This window comes from Scyliorhinus torazame, chromosome 18, assembly GCF_047496885.1.
Source record: "Scyliorhinus torazame isolate Kashiwa2021f chromosome 18, sScyTor2.1, whole genome shotgun sequence".
In the NCBI taxonomy this organism is placed as follows: domain Eukaryota; kingdom Metazoa; phylum Chordata; class Chondrichthyes; order Carcharhiniformes; family Scyliorhinidae; genus Scyliorhinus; species Scyliorhinus torazame.
In genome coordinates this window covers 54713604-54726011 of record NC_092724.1, presented here as the reverse complement: position 1 = coordinate 54726011, position 12408 = coordinate 54713604, and the positions used below count along the sequence as shown (strand labels likewise).

Here is a 12408-nt window from a genome sequence, read left to right as displayed (position 1 = left end):
CTGGGATAACGTTCCGGTACCTGATCCAACAAGGCCATTGTCGGAGAGTTGTGCGCTAGTCAGCCAGCATGCAATACAAACGTGTCAAATTATGGAATCTTACAGCACAGAATGAGGCTGTAAATCCATCGTGCAGCTCTGGTCCTTTGTAGAACTGATTAGCTGAACCCCACCCTTAACCTCCACACATTGTAATCCTGGAATAATAAAGAAACAATAGTTGACCAGGGTCAGGATCAAAGGCTCATTCCTTCTCCCCGCCACCGTCCCCAACACTATCATATCAGCAGAGGGAAACTGTGCTGTTCTTAATGCCACCTAATCTATGAGTAACACAGACCAAGAATTAAAACTGGGACTTTCATACCCTAGTGGGTTTGTGACAACTGGCTAAATTTTGCAGGCCCCTTCTGGTCTTGCCAATGGTGACTCCCCGGGAGGGGTAACCTAGTGGTGGTGAGTGCGCGCTACGGAGTAAGTCATTGACAGGAGCGGGAACAGAAGATCTTGCCGCCGGCCAATGACAGGCTGCCTCCATCGCTGCGGGGGGGGGGGGGGGGGGGGGGGGGGGGGGGTAGGGGAGTCCCAACTCTTGAGTCTGATAATAATAATCGTTTATTGTCACAAGTAGGCAAAAAGCCCCTAGTCGCCACATTCCGGCGCCTGTTCAGGGAGGCCGGTACGGGAATTGAACCCACGCAGCTGGGCTTGTTCTGCATTACAAGCCAGCTGTTTAGCCCACTGTGCTATGATTACCATGCACCGTCCACCGTGAGCTGATGAATTAGTACAGCTCCATTTTGAACACCACTTGGAGGAAGCACTGAGGGTGGCAAGGGCACAAACTGTGCCCTGGGGAACTTCAATGTCCATCACCAAGAGTGGCTGGGTAGCACCACGACTGACCGAGCTGGCCAGGTCCTAAAGACATGGTTGCGCAACTCAATCTGTGACAGGTGGTGAGAGAACCAAGAGGGGAAAACAAACTAGATCTCATCCTCACCAACCTGCCTGCCGCAGATGCATCTGTCCATGACAGCATCGATAGGCGTGACCACCGCGCAGTCCTTGTGGAGGCAAAATCCCATCTTCATATTGATGATACCCTCCATCCTGTTGTGTGACACTACCACTGTGCTAAATGGGATAGACTTCAAACAGATCCAGCAACTCAAGACTGGGCACCCATGAGGTGCTGTGGGCCATCAGCAACAAAATTCTACTCAGCCACAATCTGCAACCTCATGGACCAGCATATCCCCCACTCTACCATTACCACCAAGCCAGGGTATCAACTCTGGTTCAATGAAGAGTACAAGAGGTTGTGTCAGGGGTAGCACCAAGCATACAGAAAAAATAGGTAACAAGCTACAACACAGGACTACTTGCTTGCCAAACAACATAAGCAGAAAATGATAGAGCTAAGCGATCCCACAACTAATAGATCAGATCCAAACTCTGCCAGTCCTGCCACATCCATCTGTGAATGGTGGTGGACAATTAAACAACTCACTGGAGGAGGAGGCTCCACAAATATCCCCATCCTCAATGATGGAGGAGCCCAGCACGTAAGTGCAAAAGATAAGGCAGAAGCATTCGCAATAATTTTCCAAATTCTGCGGCGCCGTTTTTTTGGCGGGGGTGGGGAACACGTCGCGCCGGTCGGGGGCCGTTGTCAGTGCCCCCCCCCCGGAAATTTTCCGGTCCCCGATGTGCCGAGCGGTCGCCCGTTTTCGGCCAGTCCCGCCGGCGTGAATTACACAAGATCTGTATCCGCGGGACCTGGCTCTGAGGGAGGCCTGCGGAGTCCTCGGGGCCCACCGATCTGCGGGCGGGATTGTGCTGTGGGGGCACTCTTTCCCTCTGCGCCGGCCTGTGTAAAGCTCCGCCATGGTCGGCACGGAGAAGAAACCCCCTGCGCATGCGCAAGAATCACGCCAGCGGTTCTGGGAAGACGCTGACGCTCCTGCGCATTCGCCAACTCGCGCCGGCCGGCGGCGCCAATCACTCCAGCGCCGGCCTAGCCCCCGAAGGTGCGGAGGATTCCGCACCTTCCGGGCGGCCCGATGCGGAGTGGTTCATACCACTCTTTGGCGCCGGTACCGCTCGCCCGCCGGATACAGGAGAATCCCGCCCCAGGTTTTTCCACCTTCAAGTCTCTTCTTTTTTCTATGATTTCAGAGCCTTTTCAAACTCGAGCTCATCATCCCAACACCATTATTCCAGTTTCATCACCTTGCCTCATGATTCCTTCCAACTCTGGTGATGCTTCCCACGTCAACCCAAAGGCACAAGTGGCACTGGGCCCGTGATAATGACAATAAATATAATCTTTATAGTCACAAGTAGGTTTACATTAACACTGCAATGAAGTTACGACAAAAAGCTCCTATTTGTCATATCCCGGCGCCTGTTCGGGTACACAGAGGGAGAATTCAGAATGTCCAATTCATCTAACATACACGTCTTTCGGGGCTTGTGGGAGGAAACCGGAGCACTCAGAGTAAGCCCACGCAGGCACAGGAAGAATGTGCAGACTCCGCACAGACAGTGACCCAAGCTGGGAATCGAACCTGGGACCCTGGTGCTGTGAAGCCACAGTGCTAACCACTGTGCTACCGTGCCACCCATTGACCAAGTCATTAGATTCATCTGCTTCTCCAGTATTCAAGGATCTATGCTGCCAGGCAGCAGACACAACCCTTGATTATAAAGACTGTGTTTAAGTTATTGGTTGGTTCTTAAAAATACAGTGGAATTACAGGATCACTCAAAAAAAAAGCGTTCTCAATGCAAATTATCGTCAGCGTTTTGATGAGTTCTTGCTGCATTTCCAGGGATGGAAATAAAACTGGTTCTCAATCATTTCAAAATCGAGTAACAGATGTGCAATAACGGGATTTTTTTACTCATTATATATTTTCAACTCACAATTTTATTTCACTGTTTTGGCACTTGCCAGTGCTGCAAGAACATGATGTTTTTCCATCTCCTTCGATTCCCAGGTGTGGTTTGATAAGGCAGGTTAAGATGCAGCTTCAGCAATACACGCAGCCACCGGTCTCACAAGAGCACCCCTTACTGGATTCTGTAATCCACACCCATCTGGACTAGTCCCATGGGAGTGCCATGGCAGAACGGCCGGAATTACGGGCACTTTTGTACAATCTTGGCAGCCACATCCAGTGTAAAGTTAGCCCAAATTTAAGACAAAGAGCAAGTACGTGGGGGTGAACGAGGGCATTGGGGAGAAGGAAAAGACTGATAGGGGCAGACTGAGGAGAGAGACAGTGACAAAATAAGAGATGATGGAAACATGAGAGAGAGAGAGAGAGAGAGAGAGAGAGAGAGACAGACAGACAAACACATACACACAAAACAAATCAGAGGGCGGGATTCTCTCAGCCCCGGACCGGGCCGGAGAATTCCCGCGACCGGAGCGTATCGCGCCACGCCGCCCCGATGCTGGCACGCGAATTTCCACAGAGCAGAGAATCGCCGCCATTGGCGCCGGCGTGGTTGGCGCGGCACCGGTCGGGGGCCGCGTAGCCGATTCGCCGCCCGGGATAGGCCGAGTAGCTGTCGTAAAAAAGCCAAGTCCCGCCAGCGCCGTCCACACCTGCTCTCAGCCTGCAGGACCTCGGCGTGGAAGGTTCGGGAGGCGGCCTGTGGGGGGGGGGGGGGGGTAGTCCGACCCGGGGGGGGGGGGGGGGGCCTCCGATGCGGCCTGGCCCGTGATCGGGGCCCACCGATCGGCAGGCCGGCCTCTGGCTGGGGGCCTCCTTTCTTCCGCGCCAGCCCCTGTAGACCTGCGCCATGTTGCGTCGGGGCCGGCGCGTTGTAGGGAGCCACTGCGCATGCGCGCGTTGGCGCCAGTGCCACTGCGCTTGCACGGATCCCGCGGTGCCCAGTTCACGGCAGGATCAGCAGCTGGAGCAGCGTGAACCACTTAGCCTCAGGATCACAGAATCCCGCCCAGAGACTGTGCCTATCAATCTAGCCGAATTTATGCCCAACTCCAAAGGCTGACAGAAAAGTGATCTAAACGCATCGCATACCATTTCTTTTCAAAATTTAATTAGAAGCTTCCCCGTCTGTATAGGCCCCCAATCCCCTCCCCCACCTGCCTCCCACCCCCAGCAGTGGTATGCCAGCGACCACATGCATGTGCAGATCCCAGGCGCAGAGTAAGCAGTGCCAGAAGGTGCACAAGAGGAGCTGACTTTAACTCCTAATGCTTTCCATCCCCTGTAGTGAAGCAGCCAGCTTCTCGTCATCATCTGACAGCAGGTGTAAAGCCGTGACCTACAGGTCCACGATGCAAGGTATCGGAGAGACTCTGCTTGCTGTACTGCCAATTCTCTCAAATGGAGGCTTTAACACCGGGCTGCAGGTGTTATCACTTTTAGAGGAGACCACAATACTTGGGTCTCACATTAAAAGATAGTCGGCAATAGATTTAACAGGGAATTCAGGAGAAAATGCTTTACCCAGAGACTGTTTGAAATGTGGGGAGAAATTCTCCCCCAACGGCGCGATGTCCGCCGACTGGCGCCAAACACGGCGCCAATCAGACGGGCATCGCGCCGGCCCAAAGGTGCGGAATGCTCCGCATCTTTGGCGGCCTAGCCCCAACATTGAGAGGCTAGGCCGACGCCGGAGGGATTTCCGCCCCGCCAGCTGGCGGAAATGGCGTTTGTTGCCCCGCCAGCTGGCGCGGAAATGCGGCGCATGCGCGGGAGCGTCAGCGGCCGCTGACAGTTTCCCGGCGCATGCGCGGGAGCGTCAGCGGCCGCTGTCAGTTTCCCGCGCATGCGCAGTGGGGAGAGTCTCTTCCGCCTCCGCCATGGTGGAGGTCGTGGCGGAGGCGGAAGGGAAAGAGTGCCCCCCCGGCACAGGTCCGCCCGCGGATTGGTGGGCCCCGATCGCGGGCCAGGCCACCGTGGGGGCACCCCCCGGGGTCAGATCGCCCCGAGCCCCCCCCCAGGACCCCGGAGCCCGCCCACGCCGCCTGGTCCCGCCGGTAAATACCAGGTTTGATTTACGCCGGCGGGACAGGCAATTTCTGGGTGGGACTTCGGCCCATCCGGGCCGGAGAATCCAGTGGGGGGTCCCGCCAACCTGCGCGGCCCGATTCCCGCCCCCGCCCAATCTCCGGTACCGGAGACTTCGGCGGGGACAGGGGCGGGATTCACGGCGGCCTACGGCCATTCTCCGACCCGGCGGGGGGTCGGAGAATGACGCCCGTGATTTCCTGGTAGTTGTAAGTCGAGGCGAATGATGTACTTCAGTGGAAGTTAGTAGAAGCACCGATGCACAATGTCAGCTGTCTGTACCATCTACAGGATCCACCTCAGAAACTCGCCGATGCTTTTTCGACAGCACCTTCCAAACCCATGACTGCTGCCATCTAGAATGACAAGGTCAGCAGACACATGGTAACACGACAACCTACAAGTTCCCCCTCCAACCCACAGCACCATCAGCCATTCCTTCACTGCCACTGGGTCAAAATCCTGGTATGACATCCCTAACAGCACAGTGGGTGTACCTACACTCAGGGACTGCAGCGGCTCAAGAAGACAGCTCACCACCACCTTCTGAAGGGCAAAATGGGGTGGGCAATAAATACTGGCTTAACCAGCGACGCCCACATCCCGTGAATGAATTTTGAACAAAGCCCATGAGGGAGAAAGTAATGGAAAGGTATGGTCGATGGAGTGAGATGAAATAGAGTGATAGCAGGATCATGGGGAGCATGACAAGCTGGGTCGAATGACCTGTTTCTGCGCTGTAAACTCTCGTTTCTCTACTCTCAGACGTTTCTTTCTTCACTTCCCCTTGGTCTTTGATTAGCTCTTTAGTTTGTGGTCCCATGGATTTGAAGATTAATGGAGTCTGGGATAATGAGTATCTGGAGCCTTGGTGCTTTTGCAGTATTGCTGAGCCAATGCCATTTGGTTGCCTAGTACTGCTGGGCCTGTTTGTGTGGCAGGGTGACAGTGACACGATAACACAGGGGCTGTTCCAAAGGGTATTTGATCCTCATTAAACTGATTAAACTGATTAATGAGGTTTATTCTTCAAATGTCAGCAGCTGAAATTTTGGAAATAAATGATATTTATCTTAATAAAAGATAAAGCAACAGGAGCTTGTGCACAATACCAAACAGTGTCAGGATCAGTGCTAATGGGGATCTGATGAGGTCTGTTCTTGCAGTCAATGAGGAGCATCAGCAAGATTGGAGTAGCTGCTGTGTACACTCCGGGTTAGGAGGCAGCCCATTAACTATTGAGGCTAAGTTGTGCAGGTTTTGATCACAGCAAGAGCCTTGTAAATCGATAGAAGCGCCATCTTCTCATTTCACACCAGCAAGGAAAAAGAAAGGCACGCATTTATATAGCACAAACAGCAGACACCTCAGTGCGGTTGAGATGAGTGCAGTTTGAAGTGCAGTTGCTGTTGCAATGTTGGGAAGCGCAGCAGCCAATTTGCACATAGCAAGATCCCACTAACCGTAATGTGATAATGATCAAATAACGAGTCTCTGTAGTGGGTCCAATTCCCGTACCGGCCTCCCCAAGCAGGCGCCGGAATGTGACGACTAGGGGCTTTTCACAGTACCTTAATTGAAGCCTACATGTGGCAATAAGCGATTATTATTATTGATTGAGGGATAAATATTGGCCACGACACAAATATTGGCCACGACACTGGGGTTAACACCCCTGCCCTTTCTTAAAATAGTGCCTTGGGATCTTTTACAAACAGCGAAGCAGGCAGTTGGGGGTCTCCGTTTAATGTATCATAATAATAATAATTATTATTATTATAATCGCTTATAGTCACAAGTAGGCTTCAATGACGTTACTGTGAAAAGCCCCTGGTCGCCACATTCCGGCACCTGTTCGGGAAAGACGGCACCTCCAATAGTGCAGCATTCCCTCCAGGCTGCACTGGAGTGTTAGCCTTGATTGCTATGCCCAAGCCCTGGAGAGGGCCTTGAACTCAGAACCTTGTGACTCAGAAATGAGAGTGCTACTAACTGAGCGATCACTTATGCCCATGTGACAGCAGGGATATAACACAAAGATGCAACAGGTACACAATGGCACCTCTAACTTGAGAAAAGAACGGGTTGAGTATTTAAGCACACATTGTGAATGAAACCTGAATGGCAGCAGAGCAATTGCAGATTGCTCTAGCTAATGTAACAGGTTTATTTTCTATTCATTTATGGGATTTGGGCGTTGCTGCTTAGGCCAGCATTTATTGCCCATTCCTAGTTACCTTTCAGAAGGTGGCGGTGAGCTGCCTTCTTGAACCACTATAGTCCCTGAGGTGTAGATACACCCACTGTGCTGGTAAGGAGGTAGTTCCAGAATTTTGCCCCAGTGACAGTGAAGGAATAATAGAATAGAACATTACAGCACAGTACAGGCCTTTCGGCACTATAATTTTGCGCCGACCTGTGAAACCAATCTAAAGCCCATCTACACTATTCCATTATCATCCATATGTTTATCCAATGACCATTTAAATGCCCTTAATGTTGGCGAGTCCACTACTGTTGCATATATGGCGATATATTTCTAAGTCAGGATGGTGAGTGACTTGGAGAGGAACTTCCAGGTGGTGGGGTTCCTAGGTATCTGCTGCTCTTGTCCTTCTAGATGGTAGTGGTCGTAGTTTGGAAGGTGCTGCCTGAGGAACCTTGGTGAGTGCTTGGAGTGCATCTTGCAGATGGTACACACGGCTGCCAATGTTCGTCGGTGGTGGAGGGAATGAATGTTTGTGGAAGGGGTGCCAATCAAGCGGGCTGCTTTGTGCTGGATGGTTTCAAGCTCTTGCGTATTGTTGGAGCTGCACTCATCTAGGCAAGTGGGGACTATTTCATTGCACTCCTGACTTGTGCCTTGCAGGTGGAGGAGTTCCCAGGTATCTGCTGCTCTTATTCTTCTAGATGGCAGCAGTCGTGGGTTTGGAAGGTGCTGCCTAAGGAACCTTGGTGAGTTCTGGCAGTGCATCTTGTAGATGGAACACATGGCAGCCACTGTTCATTGGTGGTGGAGGGAATGAATGTTTGTGGAAGGGTAGCAATCAAGTGGGTTGCTTTGTCCTGGATAGTGTTGAGCTTCTTAAGTGTTGTTGGAGCTGCACTCATCCAGGCAAGTGGAGAGTGTTCCACTTAACTCCCGACTTGTGCCTTGTAGATAGTGGACTGACTTTGGGGGTCAGGAGGTGAATTACTCGCTGTAGGAGTCCTAACATTTGACCTGCTCTGGTAGCCACATTATTTATATGGCTAGTCCAGTTCAGTTTCTGATCAATGGTAACCCCCAGAATGTTGATTGTGAGGATTCAGCGATGGCAATATCATTGAATGTCAAGGGGCGATGGTTCGGTCCTCTCTTGTAGGAGATGGTCATTGCCTGGCAGTTGTGTGGCGCAAATGTAACTTGCCATTTCTCAGCCAAGCCTGGATATTGTCCAGGTCTTGCTGCATTTGGACATGGACTGCTTCATTATCTGAGGAGTCACGAAATGTGCTGGACATTATTAGTCATCTGTGATCATCTCCACTTTTGACCTTGTGATGGAAGGCAGGTCATTGATGAAGCAGCTGAAGATGATTGCACCTAGAACACGACCCTGAGGAACTCCTGCAGTGATGTCCTGGAGCGGAGATGATTGATCTCCATCTACCACAACTGTCTTCCTTTGCTTTTTGCATTTTTGATTAGTTTATCCAATTCAGGGGTAATTTAATGTGGCCAATCCACCTGCCCTGCACATCTTTGAGTAGTGGGGGTGAGACCCACATAGAACATGCAAACTCCACACGGACAGTGACCCGGGTCTGGGATTTAACCTAAGTCCTTGGCGCTGGGAGGCAGCAGTGCTAACCACGGCTCTCTCCCCCCCTCCCCCCCTCCCACCCCCACCCCCCTCTTCCTTTGTGTCAACTATGATGCTAACCAGTGGAGAGTTTTCCCCTGATTCCCATTGACTCCAGTTTTTCTAGGGCTCCTTTATGCCATATTCAGTCAAATACTGCCTTGATGTTAAGGGCATTCTCACCTCACAGTACAAAGCTACCACAGACTGTCTTTTTAAAAAGATGTTTTATGGGATCTGAGCATCGTTGGCTAGGTCAGTAATGATTGCCCATCCCCAAGTATTTAAACCTATCTTTATAAAGAAAAGCTTATAATGCAATATCATAAGCTATTAAACATTGCGAGTACCCCCAGCATTCTCAATTGAAACATGGAAATGGTGGTTGGCCATTCAGCCACTCAAGTCTATCCATTGTGTTATAAAATGTTTCTGGATTTCACACCTAAATCGCCGAGCTCTAATCCGTTGCACCTTGTCCTCCCTGAGCTATGTTGGCTCCCAGCCAAGCAATGTCTTGATTTTTGAAATTCTCATCCTCGTTTCCCTCCCTCTATTTATAATCTCCTCCAACTTAATGATTCGCTGAGTCCCTGTCTAACTCTGGCCCTCGAGTATCCCCGATTTTAATCACTCCAACGTAGGCAGCGCTGTGAGCTCTCCAAATCCCTCTCTCCTCCTCTCTAACTCTCCTCGCTCTAACTCGCTTTCCTCCTTTAAGACACTCTTAAAAATCTACCTATCTGACCAAGCTTGTGGCCATCTCATCTAATATCTCCTGATGTAGCTCAGTTTTATAATGCCAAGTACCTTGTTACACAAGATGCTATGTGAATATAAGTTGTGTTGTAATAAGATTGTGACAACACCTGTGGTTAGCACTGCTGCCTCACGGCGCTAAGAACCCAGGTTCGATCCCAGCCCTGGGTCACTGTCCGTGGGGAGTTTGCACATTCTCGCCTTGTCTGTGTGGGTCTCATTCTCACAACCCAAAGAGGTGCAGGCTAGGAGGATCGGCCACACAAAATTGCTCCTTAATTGGGCAGCATGGTGGCACTGTGCCACCATGCCGCCCATATTGTGTTATTCCAGTAAGAGCCGAGGTTATGTTTCTCATGTCCGGCAGGTAAGGGATGTGATATAATATGCCATGCGATTCTGTGTGTTCACAGCCTGGACAGTGAATATCTGTGTAGACATGCAGAACCCTTCTTTTTTTTTTCCTTTATTCATTCATGGGATGTGGGCGATGCTGGCAAGGCCAGTGTTTGTTTCCCATCCTTAATTGTCCTTGAGCTGAGTGGCTTGCTGGACCATTTTGGATGGCAGTCAAGAATCAACCACATTTGGGCGGCATGTGGCGCAGTGGTTAGCACTGGGACTACGGCACTGAGGACCCGGTTTCGAAACGCGGCCCTGGGTCACTGTCGGTGTGGAGTTTGCACATTCTCCCCATGTCTGCGTGGGTTTCCCCCCCACAACCCAAAAATGTGCAGGTTAGGTGGATTGGCCAAGCTAAATTGCCCCTTAATTGGAAAAAAAAATAATTGGGTACTCTAAATTTATTTTTAAAAAAGAATCAACCACGTTTGTCGTGGGTCAGGAGCCACTTGTAGGCCACACCAGGTAAGGATGGCAGATTTCCTTCCCTAAAGGACATTGAACCAGTTGTGTTTTTACAACAATGGTCATCATGTGATGAATGTAGGAATTCTTTTGTATCTATTAAATTATGTGTCTGTTGCAGTAATGTTATTAAAATAACTTTGGTTAAGGTGCCCAGATTGGTGTGTCTGCTAAAACTGTTATTAAGGGGTTAACAGCCAGGCAGACTGTAATGTCACTCATGGGAGGGGCTTGGTTTTGGCTTGGTTTTGCTTTCAGCCCTGCCCTGTGTCTTGTTTTTTGTGTCATTTTTGGAGTTCTGTTCTGGATTCTGAAGAAAAGAGTTTTGTTTCTTAGACTGACTTCTGAAAGCTGCTCTCCCAAGGACGTTGTGAATAAATCTGTAAGCCACTGTGAGTTAACTTTCTTAATCAGTGGCATTTGACATGTGTATGTGGATTCTGCTTAATTGAAATTTTAGAGGTAGATGGGAAAGTAAGCTTAACGACCTTTCTTTGAATTGACTTAATTGAAATGCTGTTTTTTCCGTGGATGCTAATGGGGTAAATTCTGTGTTAATAATAAAATTTGTTTTAATATGAAAGATCCCTGGTTATGGTGGAAGGAGCGAGGTATCCTTTCCTCACAGTTTAAAAATTGAAAGATTGTTGGGGTCTTGTCCAGTTTCCGAACATAAATCGGGGTCTGGTCCGGGTACCGTAACAATCATGCCAGTTCTCGCCCCCCCACAGCCAGCAGCGGCACCATTAGACTTTCAACTACAGGTTTTTATTGAACTCAAATTCCATCAATTGCTGTGGTGGTATTTGGACCCCCGCACCCCGAGCATTACCCTTAGTCTATGTTATTGTGTTATTAATCCTGTTTAGAAGGTCAGTGCCTTGCGCATAGTAGCAGCTGTCACAGAGCTTAAGAAAATACAACATAGGCAACCAGTCGTCATCATTTAAATCCGTGAGCCGGATAGCATTGCGGCAAATCTACACCGTGCATCCTCAGAAGTCAATATGTTTTTATTTCGCTTCTGGGGCCAAACTGGACTCACTGCTCCAAATGGAGTCTGACCAAAGCTCCGTAAAACTGAAGGATCACTTCCTCAATTTTGAAATCCCCAACCACGGGCGGGCTTCTCCCAGCCCTGGGCCGGGCTGGATAATCCCCGCGACCGGGCCACGCCGCCCTGACGCTGGCAGGCGATTCTCTGTAGATCAGAGAATCGGCGTCATTGGTGCCGACGTGTTTGGTCCGGCGCCGGTCGCGGGCCGCTCTACGCGGCCGGTCTGCCGATTCTCGGCCAGGGATGGGCCGAGCAGCCGCAGTTAAAACGCCGAGTCCCGCTGGCGCCATCCATACCTGCTCGTAGCCGTGCAAAGGTTGGATGGGGGAGGAGGGGGGCTCTGACCCCGGGGGGGGGCCTCCGATGCGGCCTGGCCCGCGATCGGGACCCATCGATCGGCGGGCCGGCCTCTCTGTCCCCCGACCTCTTGGCCTACGCGCCGGCCCCTGTACCATGTTACGTCGGGGCCGGTGTGTTGAAGGAGGCCACCGCACATGCGTGCGTTGGCGCCGGCGCCACTGCGCATGCGCGGATCCCACGCCGCACAGTTGGCGCCGTTTTCAGCAGCTGGAGCAGCGTGAACTGCTCCAGCGCCCTGCTGGCCCCTTGTACATGTACCCCTTACTCCTGGCAGCGGCCCGTTCACGCCGTCGTAAAACGCAACGGCGTTTACGATGGCGTGGACACTCTGCCGCGGGATAGGAAAATCCCGCCCCCCATTTGAAGTGGAGACCGATGTCAAGGTCAACATCTGATCTATAGCTTTTCAGTGTATACACAGTTTGCGGATGGTCCAATTGAAGCATTGGTCACAAGAGGTATATAA

General features: G+C 51.1%; 1 protein-coding gene across 1 annotated transcript in view; it reads right to left on the bottom strand.

Moving 5' to 3' along the window:
* Positions 1-12408, bottom strand: part of LOC140395214 (receptor-type tyrosine-protein phosphatase delta-like) — a 634165-nt gene that overhangs the window by 550543 nt on the left and 71214 nt on the right. The gene's annotated exons all lie outside the window — the stretch shown is intronic.